The sequence below is a fragment of the Mauremys reevesii genome, linkage group 5, assembly GCF_016161935.1.
Source record: "Mauremys reevesii isolate NIE-2019 linkage group 5, ASM1616193v1, whole genome shotgun sequence".
NCBI classification, from domain to species: domain Eukaryota; kingdom Metazoa; phylum Chordata; order Testudines; family Geoemydidae; genus Mauremys; species Mauremys reevesii.
The window spans coordinates 64347168-64360286 of record NC_052627.1 but is presented as its reverse complement, the minus strand read 5'-3'; the positions used below and the strand labels follow the sequence as shown (position 1 = coordinate 64360286).

General features: G+C 39.3%; 1 long non-coding RNA gene across 1 annotated transcript; it reads left to right on the top strand.

Annotated features, from left to right (window-relative positions):
• Window positions 1–1261: 1261 nt before the first annotated feature.
• LOC120406949 lies at window positions 1262–12272 on the top strand. Its single transcript, XR_005599685.1, has 4 exons — window positions 1262–1344; window positions 6506–6574; window positions 11795–11950; window positions 12101–12272. It is a non-coding gene; the product is annotated as an uncharacterized LOC120406949 (long non-coding RNA).
• The last annotated feature ends 847 nt before the right edge of the window (window positions 12273–13119 follow it).

Below are 13119 nucleotides of genomic sequence, written 5' to 3'. Positions count from 1 at the left end.
AGGAACAGAGAGGAGAATTTTACTTTGCCAGCAGAGCAGCAACCAGTCTGGATGGGTGAATGGATGGTCTGAAAAGGAGAACAGCTAAGATTGGCGTGAACTGAATGGAGATCTGAGAAAAAAAGACTGATATGAAGAACTGTGTGGGAAGATGAGATGGTGGAAGTATTAGAAGATGGGAACTGAATTGAGAGCTTACACTGAGGGAAATGAGAATTAGGGAGTTGAGATGGCGACCTGAATAAAGTTGAGAAGGCGGAAAAATAAGGCAATGTCTAAAAATGTAGGAATGTGGGAGGCTGATCCATGTGGGGGAAAATGAGGGAGGAGATTCCCAGGCTTTCCACACCATTAAGGACCAACCCCCTGACATCCGCTGCCCACCCACCCCAATTGTGCCAGGCTATCTCATAGCCTTCTAGTAGTTATTCCTTTATCTCAAGTGTAAGAGGTGTGTGCTGTGGAACTGATGGTCCTCTTCAAATCCTTCTGACCATCCATGCTGGAAGAAATAGTTTGTGATCATTCAATTAAAGATTATATCTTTGTAACATGTATTCACAATGAAGCTGAATTAAGGTTGCATGGCTAACCGCAAATCTGGCATTTCCTGAGTTTCAGAAGTTTTATTTTGCATTCATAACATTGTATTAAGGTAGTATTTTAATATATAATACAGGGGATCCCCCTGTCATTAGCCCTTACTGGGGGACCAGATGCCATAGGGCATTGCTAAAGAATGACAAAATCTTTTATTTCTGTGTCACCAGTTTGAATCTAGCTCATTTTAGAAGGTATTAAAAGTTAGTCCCATTTAATGGCTGTTTGGTAGCCCCTTTATGAGATGGGTTTGGTAGGTCTTAGTTGCAGCTCCCGCATCACAAACTGACGAGCATGCTTTACAGCAAATGGGAGACTCAGCACCGGGACCAAGAAGAGAATGAGCTGTGGAGACAGAACTAAAAGGAAGTCCCTGCATCCGAGTGGAGGCATATTGGAAAGGTAGTGTTTGTGTGAAACTTATCCTGGTGCCTCTCTGTTGATAACCTTCATTTACCTACCTGGAACTTCCCATCCTTTGATGATCTACACAGGGCTTCCTTGCATCCCAGAGCCACCTTGACTAAGGGAAGTTTGTTCTACGGGGGGGGGGGGGGCATGTGGAAGAATTTACTGAACTGCAAAAATTGGCATGTTCTTTTTAAGACAATGACCTTCCTTGCCTTGTATACTGTTTGCTTTCAGGTATATATGACTTGGAGGTGAACTTGCTCCTGCCAGGGCCTATTTATGATTTTAACCTATTGGAAGACTTCTCTTCCTCTCAGAAGTAAAACTGATTTTGTAAGTCTATTATCATTTTTTATACTATCTCAATGAAGAAATTTTAAACTTATTTCTCCTTTCCTTTTCTCCCCTGCCTGTTTTATTGGGACCCGTGTGGGGAATGGAGTTCCTTCATACCATCAGTTTAAAAATAAATTTAATTTAAAAGCTTTGCAAACATAACATTCAAGTGATCCCCATAGGTAGCAGCCTATAATGCATGGCATACTACTAAATACCTTCAAGTACTTGGATCAGAATCCTCCAATACCTCAGTACAATAAGAGATAAAAATGCTTGCTTTTTATTTAAATCAAAACAGTAATGTTATTTTGATGCATTTTTAAGCTAATGTTTTATGAATTACAGTCACTCAAGGGGAGGTGTCATTTTTTTCCTCATTTGATCTGCTGTACTAGACTACAATAAATAATCAATTTTTTTGGACAGACTCTAGTTTCATTTTCCCAGACTAATGATATGATTAAAAGTAAAAATTGGGATGTTTACTTTCACTTTCAAAAGCCTGTGCTATATAGTACAGTATTAATGTCAAGTATTTCTCAAATACACAACTGAAATTGAGGAGACCAAGATAATCTTTTTTCAATCAGTATTATTTGCCTAGCAGTTTTTTATTATTATAGAAAATAGACTACTTGGTAATATTTTAACTTGTTCAGGGCTTGCTGGAATGTAGGATCTTTTACATCCTGAAATGTATTGTTGTTTGTTTTTCTCCATTGGGTTGTGTCCTAATCTGTGATGAGAATCATAAAACAGAATAATTAAGCAGAGATAAAGTATGCAAACACTGATTGTAAAAAAGCAAACACTGCATAACAAAGGTAAAGATCAAGTTAATCTGGGACTGGAAATCTTTGTTCTCATTACTGTGTTCAGTATGTGCACTGTAATCCCTGTTTATCTTCCTAGTCACAAAAATATAATTGCAGGTTTAATAAGAGGGCATATCTGGTAACATGACATAAAATTTGCTGGATAGTTATAGGCTATACCTAGTTTTTCTGTACACAATGGAACTTACTTGGAGGGTGAAATTAAGTCCTATTCAGAAGGCCAGCACAAGGCTTGGTTGTGTAACATTTAAGCCCTCAAATAGGGTTTATTTGGGGTTGAAGTGGTGCATATGCCCTGTTATTGGCCCTCTGCACAGACGTGAATTTAACCCTTCGTGCAAGATATAAGCATGGTTTTATGAGGGGGTGAAATTCAATCCCTCAACCAAAAGGCACACTGCAGAATTATAAAGAGGGCCCCCGCAAGACCTTTGTACTAACTACTCTACAGCTAGAAACAGTGACTGCAACCCTTCCCTACTACTATTTGGGTGGAAGTGTATGGACTCTGGCTTGATGTATCTGCAGAACCAATGGCTCCCTCCGTTGCCTAGCTCCAAATGTCCCAAAGTACTGTGATATATCCTGAAAATATAAGAAGCAATATCGGGGTGAAATATAGCCTGGGTAATTGTAACCTATAAATATCAGAAAAACAATACTTAAAAATTATTTTAAGAGAGATGGTGAAAATCTTGCACTTAAACACATTATAAAGTAGGCTGAACAAAGAAGTAAGAAAAACTATATAGAGAAATAATATATGGAGAGCTATATAGAGAAATATAGAGAGTATTTTGTATAAGACACTACGGTGCTACTCGGCACTGGTGAGGCTTCAACTGGAGTACTGTGTCCAATTCTGGGTGCTACACTTTGGGAAAGAAGTGGCCAAACTGGAGAGAGGCCAGAGAAAAGCAACAAAAATGATCAAAGATTTAGAAAAGCTGACCTATGAGAAAAGGTTAAAAAACCTGAGCACATTTAGTACTGGGAAAAGAATACTGAGGGGGACCTGATAGTAGGGTGACCAGATGTCCTGATTTTATAGGGACAGTCCCGATAGTTGGGGCTGTCTCTTATATAGGCGCCTATTACATCCCACGCCCTCATCTTGATTTTTCACACTTGCTGTCTGGTCACCCTACCTGATAGTCTTCAAATATATGAAGGGCTGTTATAAATAGGACAGTGTCAATTGTTGTCCACTGAAGGTAGGACAAGAAGTAATGGGCTTAATCTGTATAAAGGAAGATTTAGATTAGATATTAGGAAAAGCTTTCTAAGTAAAAGGATAGTTAAATACTGGAATAAATGACCAAGGGTGGTTATAGAATCTCCATCACTGGAGGTCTTTTAAAGAACAGATTGGACAAACCCCTGTCAGGGATGGTCTAGGTCAGTGGTGGGCAACCTGCGGCCCCCAGGCTGCATGCAGCCCATCAAGGGAATCCACTGGCGGGCTGCGAGACGGTGTTTATGTTGACCATCCGCAGGCATGGCCTCCCACAGTTCCTAGTGGCCACTGTTCGCTGTTCCCGGTCAATGGAAACTGTGGGAAGTGGCAGCCCTGTGGCCCATGCTGCTTCCCGCAGCTCCCATTGGACAGGAATGGGGAACCGTGGCCACTGGGAGCTGTGGGCGGCCGCGCCAGTGGACAGTCAATGTAAACACTGTCTTGCGGCCCGCCAGCAGATTACCCTGAAGGGCCACGTGCAAACCACACTCTGCAGATTGCCCACCACTGATCTAGGCACATGTGGTCCTGGTGGTGAGGCTTGTACCTCAACAACCCCTTAAGTTAAAGTGGCGGTAGGTAACCCAGCCTCACTATATCCAAGTCCATGTTCTAAATCCTTCTGTAGTTAGCACAGTGTGGCTCAAACAAGAGTTCCCCTTCCCTAGTGAGGTAATGCAGCCTGGCAGCAAGAATCCATACTATGCACCCCTACGGCAGTGTGGCCCAATGGCCAGAGTTCACCTAGTTCCCCTTCCATAGTTGGGGGCCTGTTGGTGGCGAGTTCTCCTTACCAGTGGTCCAGCAGGAATCCTCCCAAAACACACCAGCCTGAACGATCTTTGCACATTTCCCCTTTAAGGACTCCCTGGTTCACTTCCTATCCCTTCCTCAGATTCAACCAGATCTGTGGCATCCTCTGCTTCCCCTCTGCAGCCCTTCTGGGCATGTCTGATCTCTGTGTCCTGGTGTGTGAGCCACTCTTCTGCTGGAGAGAGTGACAAGCCTCCTTCCCTGCCCGCCCCTCTCCCCCAACTGAGCAGCTCTGCAGGCTTTTATACCTGACTTCCAGGTGGAGCATGCCCAGCAGAGCCTCGGGGTGGGGCTTCTGCTAGGAGAGAAGGATTAACCCCCGCCCTACCAGTACGGGGCCTATCCACCCCGTCATAGACCCAACTTCTATTGGTGAGAGAGACAAGCTTTTGAGTGCACACAGAAGAGCTTTGTGTAAACTTTGAAGTTTGTCTCTCTCACTAACAAAAGTTGGTCCAATAAAAGATATTACCTCACTCACCTTGTTTCTCTAATGTCCTGGGACCAACAGGGCTACAAAAACACTGCTTACATATAAGTTAGACAATATCATACACGTATTATGGACTAGAGTGAATATAATAAATACTAAATTAAGCTGATAATAGTATAATAGTTAAAAAATAAAAACTATTAGGGATAGCTCAGAGCAGAATAAGTCTTTGCTCCAATAAATCCGGTTGTGGACAGAAAAAATATAAGCAATAAAATGGCATTAGCCAAGGGAAAATTAAGTCTTCATTTGACATTTTTGAATACCTATTGTTTAATTAGGCCCAAGTTGTATTCTTTGCCAAAGGCTAAACCTTTCTCTTTTTAGACCAAGTTTTTACTTTGATATAAATATTTTTGAATGCATAATTTGAGTAAACAGGTTAATTACCAATATTATCTACAGGCTAACCAGTCATCATTTGTACTTCTTTTAAATTGTGTATATGAAATAATTAACTAATAGTATAAAGACAAGAAAAAATACCTAAATAATTTAGCTGCTGACTTTTGTCTTGAGAATGTCAGTTTGAATATACAAAGTAGGGGCTTTAATCACTTTACGTTCTCTAAATGTTTTTTTCATGGCAATATTTTTGAATAACTAAATAATTTTACATGTAAGTAAACATTGCAAAGGGTCAACATGAAAAGATAGGTGCTATTGATACTTTTTTTCACAAATCTCCACTGCAAGTTTTTTTTTTTCCCCTTCATTTTTTGGTATGAGTTTGATACTCAAAAACTAACAGCCCTGTCGACTAAATTTTACTTTTAGGGTAAAATTCAGCCTGGTGCAGCAGAGGTACAGCATACGCACATGCACCAATTTATTCCTATGTTGATGTTTTTAGAGAGCACTGACCTCCTTTTTTGTTTTTGTTAATTGCACCCTTAATCTCCAGTACAGCAAAAGAATCAGTAGTACAAACTTCCACCCATGAATGCATCCATCTGACACAAATTGTGCTAGCTGGATCAGTGGAAGATAGTTTTGTTTCTTTGCCAATTAAATCCCTGTTCTTTTTCCAAGGCTGCTAGCAAGATTGCCATTGCCAGCTTGTATTGGTGATTTTTAGAATGTGGACATCTATCCACTAGGAATACCAGTGAAGCCACCAAACTCATTTCACATATACCACCAAAAAGTGATTGAGTGAGGGCAATCAATCTGAGCTGCAGTTGAACCAACCATCCAGCCTTTTTGAACAGACCTTTTAGTTGAATTGCCATCCCATTGGCTGTCCAGCACTCCTTGGCTCATTTGTGTGGGTTGGAAAATACTTTTAGGGTTTTTTTTTTCTTTTTTTGCACTAAAATGCTATCCAGTGTTAGATATTATACATCACTTGCACAGAAATAGGCAGTTAAAGAACTGAATGTCAATTGATGGGTCAAATTGATTCCTTGCTCCCTCCACCTCTCGCCTATTGTTTAGAGCAGCTTTGTGCAGTGATTCTATCTAAAGCTTTATTTTATCTAGTGCTGTATTTCACTTTTCTGTACTATAGCAGTTGCTACACAGTAATACAGTACATGCTGATTCCTACTGCTAAAGTCCCTGTATTTCAGACTCATTATATTAATATTCAGGATGTCCTTCCTTTTATCATGATTTCCACATTTAAATTTGAAATAAGTTCGCAGATTCACTTGCAAGGTCTAGAGCCAGCTCTAGTCATATGTGTCTCCCGATAGCTTAAAACAGAATGTATATTGGGACTAATCCATACTGCGAAGACAATAAACCACTTTCTTGCCTCTGATTTTGCTGCAGGTATATCATCTGCTTCTCCAACCATTGCTCAAGAGATGGTTAGCCTGTATTCCTGCCCAGCTGCAGTGGGTGAGTCTATGCATCACAGGGTACTAATTTGTCCTTACTCTTTAGATTTGACTGTGTTTCCTATTAACTTGATACTAATTGCATTTTGAACTAAATAAACTCTGAGGCTGAAGATCAAGTTGTATATTGCCTGGATACAGTTATCATCAAGTTAATAGGGAACAGCCTCAAATTTTCATTGTAGAATGACACTAGGAATTTCTGCAGTCTAATTGGTGAAACATCAGGCATCAAACTTATTTCGGGGGAGGGGGAGGAGGCTCACTTTATGTTTAGTCATTTCACAATATCAGTACAGTACAGAATACATGGTAGAAAGAGTATAAAATGATACTGTAGTTAACTGAAAAAAAACAACAAGGAGTCCGGTGGCACCTTAAAGACTAACAGATTTATTTGGGCATAAGCTATCGTGGGTAAAAAGAAGTGGATTTTTTACCCACGAAAGCTTATGCCCAAATAAATCTGTTAGTCTTTAAGGTGCCACCGGACTCCTTGTTGTTTTTGTGGATACAGACTAACACAGCTACACCCTGATACTTGTAGTTAACTAAGTTAAGGAAGATAAATTGCAATTGCACCCTGTAAAAGTGGTAGAAGTAGAGAGCAAAAGTTGGGGGCGGGGGACATGGGTGGGAAAGAAGAAGAAAAATTTTCGGGAGAGGAGCAGGGCTTTGGAGTGGACCCTGGAGCTGGAGCACGAAGCAGCTCCGGAGCAGTGGAGCTGCAGGTTTTTGCCTGGAGCTGGAGCAGAGTTGGAGCACAGCTCCAAAGCCCTGGAAAGGAAGAAACCTCAAAATCTACAGAATTTACAAAAGAAACAAAATCGGGGAATTAGGTCTCTTATAGATGCATTTGTATAAGTCTTAATTTTGCTATCAGTCACTAGATAGCACGGTAATGAATGCATTAGAAAAGCATACGAAGATTGAAGTGGCATTAGTCCTTTCATAGTCAAAATTGAAGATAGCATCCATAATGTTATACTGGGATAAAATTTCTTTGGGAAGTTTGACAAAAAATAGAAAAGGTGCTTTAGAGATTTGGCAGTTTGATAGGAAAAGATATCTGTTAAGTTTTGGAATATTTTCCTATTTGGGGGGGTCTACATCACTCAAATGGGATGTATTTTACAAAGTTCAAACTAGGATTATCATGCTGCCCTTTATTAGGGAAAATACTTTTCAGTATTTTGAATGGCCATTCTATGCTAAAATTTAGAAATGAAAAGATGTAATCACCTAAATATAAATGTGCATATATAATGAAAAATAGATGTGTACTGGATTTTTCTATATATGATATAGTCACATTGGGATGTCTGCAGTCAAAATAATTAGGTAAGTGAACACTGACATTGTATCTATTGTGCTGCTATTTAACATGAGCTCTATCCCCTTCGTCCCAATGGGACTACTCTTTTATTTAACATTAAGGTTTTGTTTAAGTGCTTTGCTAGATCAGGTCCAGAGTCCAGCATTTAGTAAGATCAGGTCTGAAATGAGTTGCTTTTTCATCCAGTTTGTTTGTGCAGTGTTCAACTTCACCAGTCAAATGGATTCTAATCTTTCCAGCATATGTAGCATTGATCAGATTGGCAGAGACTTACACCACACATAAATTAGAAGCAGTTTGAGTTTTGAACAGGATTATTATTTTATACCAAATTATTTCTAATATAAGGCTGTTCTCTGCCTGTAAATGTTGCTATCTACTGAGTACCACATTTTCAACATGCCTCCTATCTATGGTATTATGTTCTCCTTTTACACTTTTTTCTTTTGGTACATGAAAAAGATCATTGGAAAACCATAGAGATTTATATTTAAAACTACAGTATCAAACCAAAACCATGGTTATAAGTGAATGTTACAACATTTAATGGCAGCATATCTTGTTGATGCTTAAAAGTACACTGATATTCTCCTGTTGTCATATTTTTATGCAGCTTAGCTAAATTATTTCTGCTACTGTGACAAATTGATTTACATCTTTTTTTTTAATAGTCCTATGTAATGATTCTACCTGGCAGAGACTAATTTTATTTATTTATTTAGACTTTTAGCTAAAAAAAGAAAATGCCTATCATAGACTGTAGTCACCCAGATAGCATTTTAAAAGTATAATGGTAGGTAAGTAAAACACTGTTTCTTCAGATCCATAAAACAACCAATCAGAGATAGTCAAGGGCATGTTGCAGGAGAGGAAAGGTCCATAATAGTGCAGTTGTTTGCAGGATCAAGGACATAGATTATGTGTATCAAAGTGTTTGTGCTTTCTTGCTCTCTGTCTCTCTCTCTGTATTTGTACTATACAGACATGGTCCTTTCTGACCTTTAATCAGAATGGATTTTCAAAACAATCCCACTACCTATCTTAGAACTATTCAACTCAGACAGTGAAAGGTGATTTTAAATGAGTAAGAATATCTGACAGCAAATGTACCCTAAGTAAATGTCATTCTTTGGTCAAGGATGAAATGACTATAGTAAGAAAAAAGAAAATTAAAGTAAAAAGACAGAACAAATATCAGCTGTGAAATGAAGTCCATTGAATAAACATAGTGCAGAGTATGGCATGGACAGATTTTAATCAATATGAATGGAAATACCTCCAATTTTTGCCTTTGGTTCCACCACTTATGAATTATTGACTCTTTCTTCACTTGTGAGCTAAAAATCATTTATACGGTGACATTTTCTATATAAGTACAACTGGAGGCTGTCACATATACCTGCTTAAACTTCTATGAAAGAATAAATGTGCAATTAAAAATAATGTATATGGAAAATTGCTCTGGAAAAGCTCTGCACAAGTATAGTCTACAGGGAATTTGTTAACGCTTAATCTGCAATTCATTTCCTACCTTGCTGTGTTTTGTTCTGAGTCTGTACTCAATGTTCTTGGGCCAAGTTCAGCACAGATTTATACTTTCAGCATTCCCATGGTTTCATTGGGAATATATTGGGTGAAAATCTATGCTGAATTTGCCCAGTAGTATTCAATGGGACTTCCATATATGGGAGCGGTAGTATATGGCCCTATTCTCCCCATGTATGTTGTAAAGCAGAATGAAATGATACAAGGATGTCGGTGTGCATAACACTTGTGTCTGCATTATCCTTGAGATGAGTAGTACTCTTTTCATCCTCACAAGGGTATTACTTCACATATTTTCCCACTGTGTACACTTTCCTTATTAGGAGAAAAAATACCCCCCCAAAATAAAAAATAAAAGAAAGACCCACACCCTTGACTTTCATTTATTTTAAACCAGCTGCTTTAATTTGCTTTGACCTTCATATTGTAAAGCAAGGACAATCCTCAACCAAGATAATCCATTGTTCTTTCCACTGAAAAACACTATAATTAGAAGCACCTGAACAAATAATGACAAAGTGTATGGGAACTTAACATGAGACAAGCTTTCCAGCCATTTTGGCAGTTCTGACTTTCAGGTATTAAAATTGTTTTTGATTTTTGTTTCATTTCATTGGCCTCCATGATTTTCAAAGTTACTTTAGCCTAACTAATTTCAAGATTTTCGGAGAAGGAATGTTACTGAGGCCTGGTCTACACTAATGCTGTAAGTCAATCTAAGATACACTAATTAAGTTATGTAAGTAACATAACTTAAGTCGACATACCTTAGATTGATTTACAGCGGTGTTCACTTCCGGCAACATAGCTTCTGCTTCGCGTTGAGGTGAATTACAGATGTCAACGGGAGAGCGCCCTCCCATCAATTTAGCGTGTCTTCTCTAGACCCACTAAATCAATGCTACTGCATCGATCAGAGCAGTCTTAATGAATGGCTATTTCAGATACTCCATATAATTATAGATGGGTTGTTATTAATTCCAATGAAACAACTTAAACTTACTAGAGAAGCAAAAAAAAATTGAAGCTGTTGGAAAACTGTAGAGCAGGGGTAGGCAACCTATGGCATGGATGCCGAAGGCGGTGGCACATGAGCACTTTAATTTAATTTTAAATGAAGCTTCTTAAAAATTTTAAAAGCCTTATTTACTTTACATAAAACAATAGTTTAGTTATATATTATAGACTTATAGAAAGAGACCTTCTTAAAACGTTAAAATGTATGACTGGCACACGAAACTTTAAATTAGAGTGAATAAATGAAGACTCGGCACACCACTTCTGAAAGGTTGCCAACCTCTCTGCCGTAGAGTTTTTACCATTATTTTCTGTCTGTAAAATCAGAAAAATATATAATGGACCAAATTTGTCTCTTTGTAGTTCTGCTGAAAATCAGTAGAAATGCATCAGGATAAATGTTGCCCAAGAAGTCTGTAAAAATGTACTTGTGATCTCACACTTCTATATATAATATGGATATTCTTGATTCATTTTTGTGGCTAGTTCAGATAAATGTCAATAGTTTTTACAGTATAATGATAGGAAGTGTAATGATTCTTGAGGTGCTAGTTTTGGAATGGGACACAAAATTCAGACCCTAGACTCTTCTTGTTGAAGATCACATGACATTTTTTACAAGTGTAAAACTGTTAGCCTTGGTGTCCTTGCTAAATTCCAATGTTAGTATTGTATTTTATCTAAATCTCTTCCTTGAAATTTCAGTTGGGTATAGTGGTATTCTTTATTTTCAGTGCTAAAATATTATACAGTGTTCATTGTGTTCCTGTTAAACATCTGACCATATAGGGTGGCATTTCAGTGCTGGATGAAGTGTGTAAAGTACTTTGGTTTCTAGGAGCTATTTAAATACAATCTCACAGTAATTTGCAAAGTATTAGTATCCCTCTTTTGCAGGTGAGGCAACTGAGGCAAAAAGAAGTTATCATTAAAAACTCTTGCAGTTTTTATACAGTCTGTATGCCTTTAGTTAATCTGCATGTGTTTCTTTGAAACATACATAAAAAGGGGGGAAATAGACTTTGTCTGGGCTTAAAATTAAAAACTCTTCATGCTGTCAATAAGCATATGATCAATAAACATTCAGACAGACACTCTGTGTGATGCTGTATCAAAACGATGATGACAAATTATATCTTGTTGCACAATTGCACTAAATCTGAAACAAGGTATATCATGTAAGGTATCAAAGGAAAAGTTGTAACCTGCTAAATATGATAATCCTGTTGACATGCACATATCATCCTTGAATCTGAAGTTATGAATATTTTGTATGTATTTTTATCTCAAACATGTGTTTTGTTCTTGGTAACACCCACAAAGCAATTTTACAACCAGTCCAGTGTTGATGAACAATTCAATTATTGATGGATCATTCAAATGGGCCATTAAGTGGAATCAACTCTTCAGTGAGCTCTTCCTGAAGATTCTTCAGACAGCATGAAGCCAAGTGCTTACCCCTGTGATTCAGCAAAACAGGTATGGATCTGTGACCTAAGACTCCATCTTTGCCAGTTGCTTTCCATGCAAATGGGCTATGGGCATTGTTTGGGACAGTAACTTTTCATTCACATGGGAGAGGGTATAAATTGCAACTCACATCTCCATTTTGCCTCATTCCTACTCCAGTACTCTGGATTGTGGATTTCCAACAAAAGGAGTATTTTGAACAATGGACTGAGGGCCTTTCAATGTTTTGGAAGTTCCAGAGAGACTTTTGCAAGCCAGCAGACTCATCCATCTCTGCTACAAATCTGATCTAAGCACTTTGCAGTCATTTGTAATGTATATGATCTTTTAACCATCCAATAACTCTCTTTTCTTTTATTAATAAAATCTTTAGTTAGTTTACTAAGGATTGGCTGCCAGCATGATATCTGGGTAAGATCTGAGTTACCCAGGCCTGGGGGGAAGTGTCTCATCCTTTGGGATTGGAAGAATTTCATGCATGGGGACTTGGGTTTTCAGTAACCGCTCATCATATAAAAGCAGTTTGTCTGGATGGGAACCAAGGGCTGGAATGCCTAAAGTTTATTGTGTTTGGCTTCTTTTTAACTGGTATGATGCTATGGAAACTCTTTTGTTACTGGTTTGATTAACCTAATTATAGAACAAACCACCAGTTTTGGGGGGGTGTCTGCCTTTTTCTTGCAGTCTGTCCTGAGTGTGGCGTAGGGTTGCCAACCCTCCCAGATTGGCCGGGAGTCTCCTGGAATTGGCTTCAATTCAAACCTAGGAGCCAGACATGCTGGTCACTTCTGGGAGCCACCCAAGTAAGCATTGCCTGGCCAGAGTCCACACCCTTCATCCCCTCCCACATCCTACCCCCTTGCCACCACCCTGAGCCCCCTCCTGCACCGTAACTCCCTCTCAGAGCCCTCACACTGTGCCCCCTCCTGCACCCCAAACCCCTGCCCGAGCCCTGAGCCCCCCCACAAACTCCTTCCCAGAACCAGAACCCCCTCCCACATCCCAACCCCTCAGCCCCACCCCTCATCCCAGGCTCCTCCCCAGAGCCTGCACGCCAACCCCCTGCCCCAGGCCTGATCCCCCTCCTGCACCCAAACTCCCTTGCAGAGCCATAAATCCCTCCTGCATCCCAACCCCCTGCCCCAGCCCATGGTCCCTCCCAGAGCCCGCACCCCCTC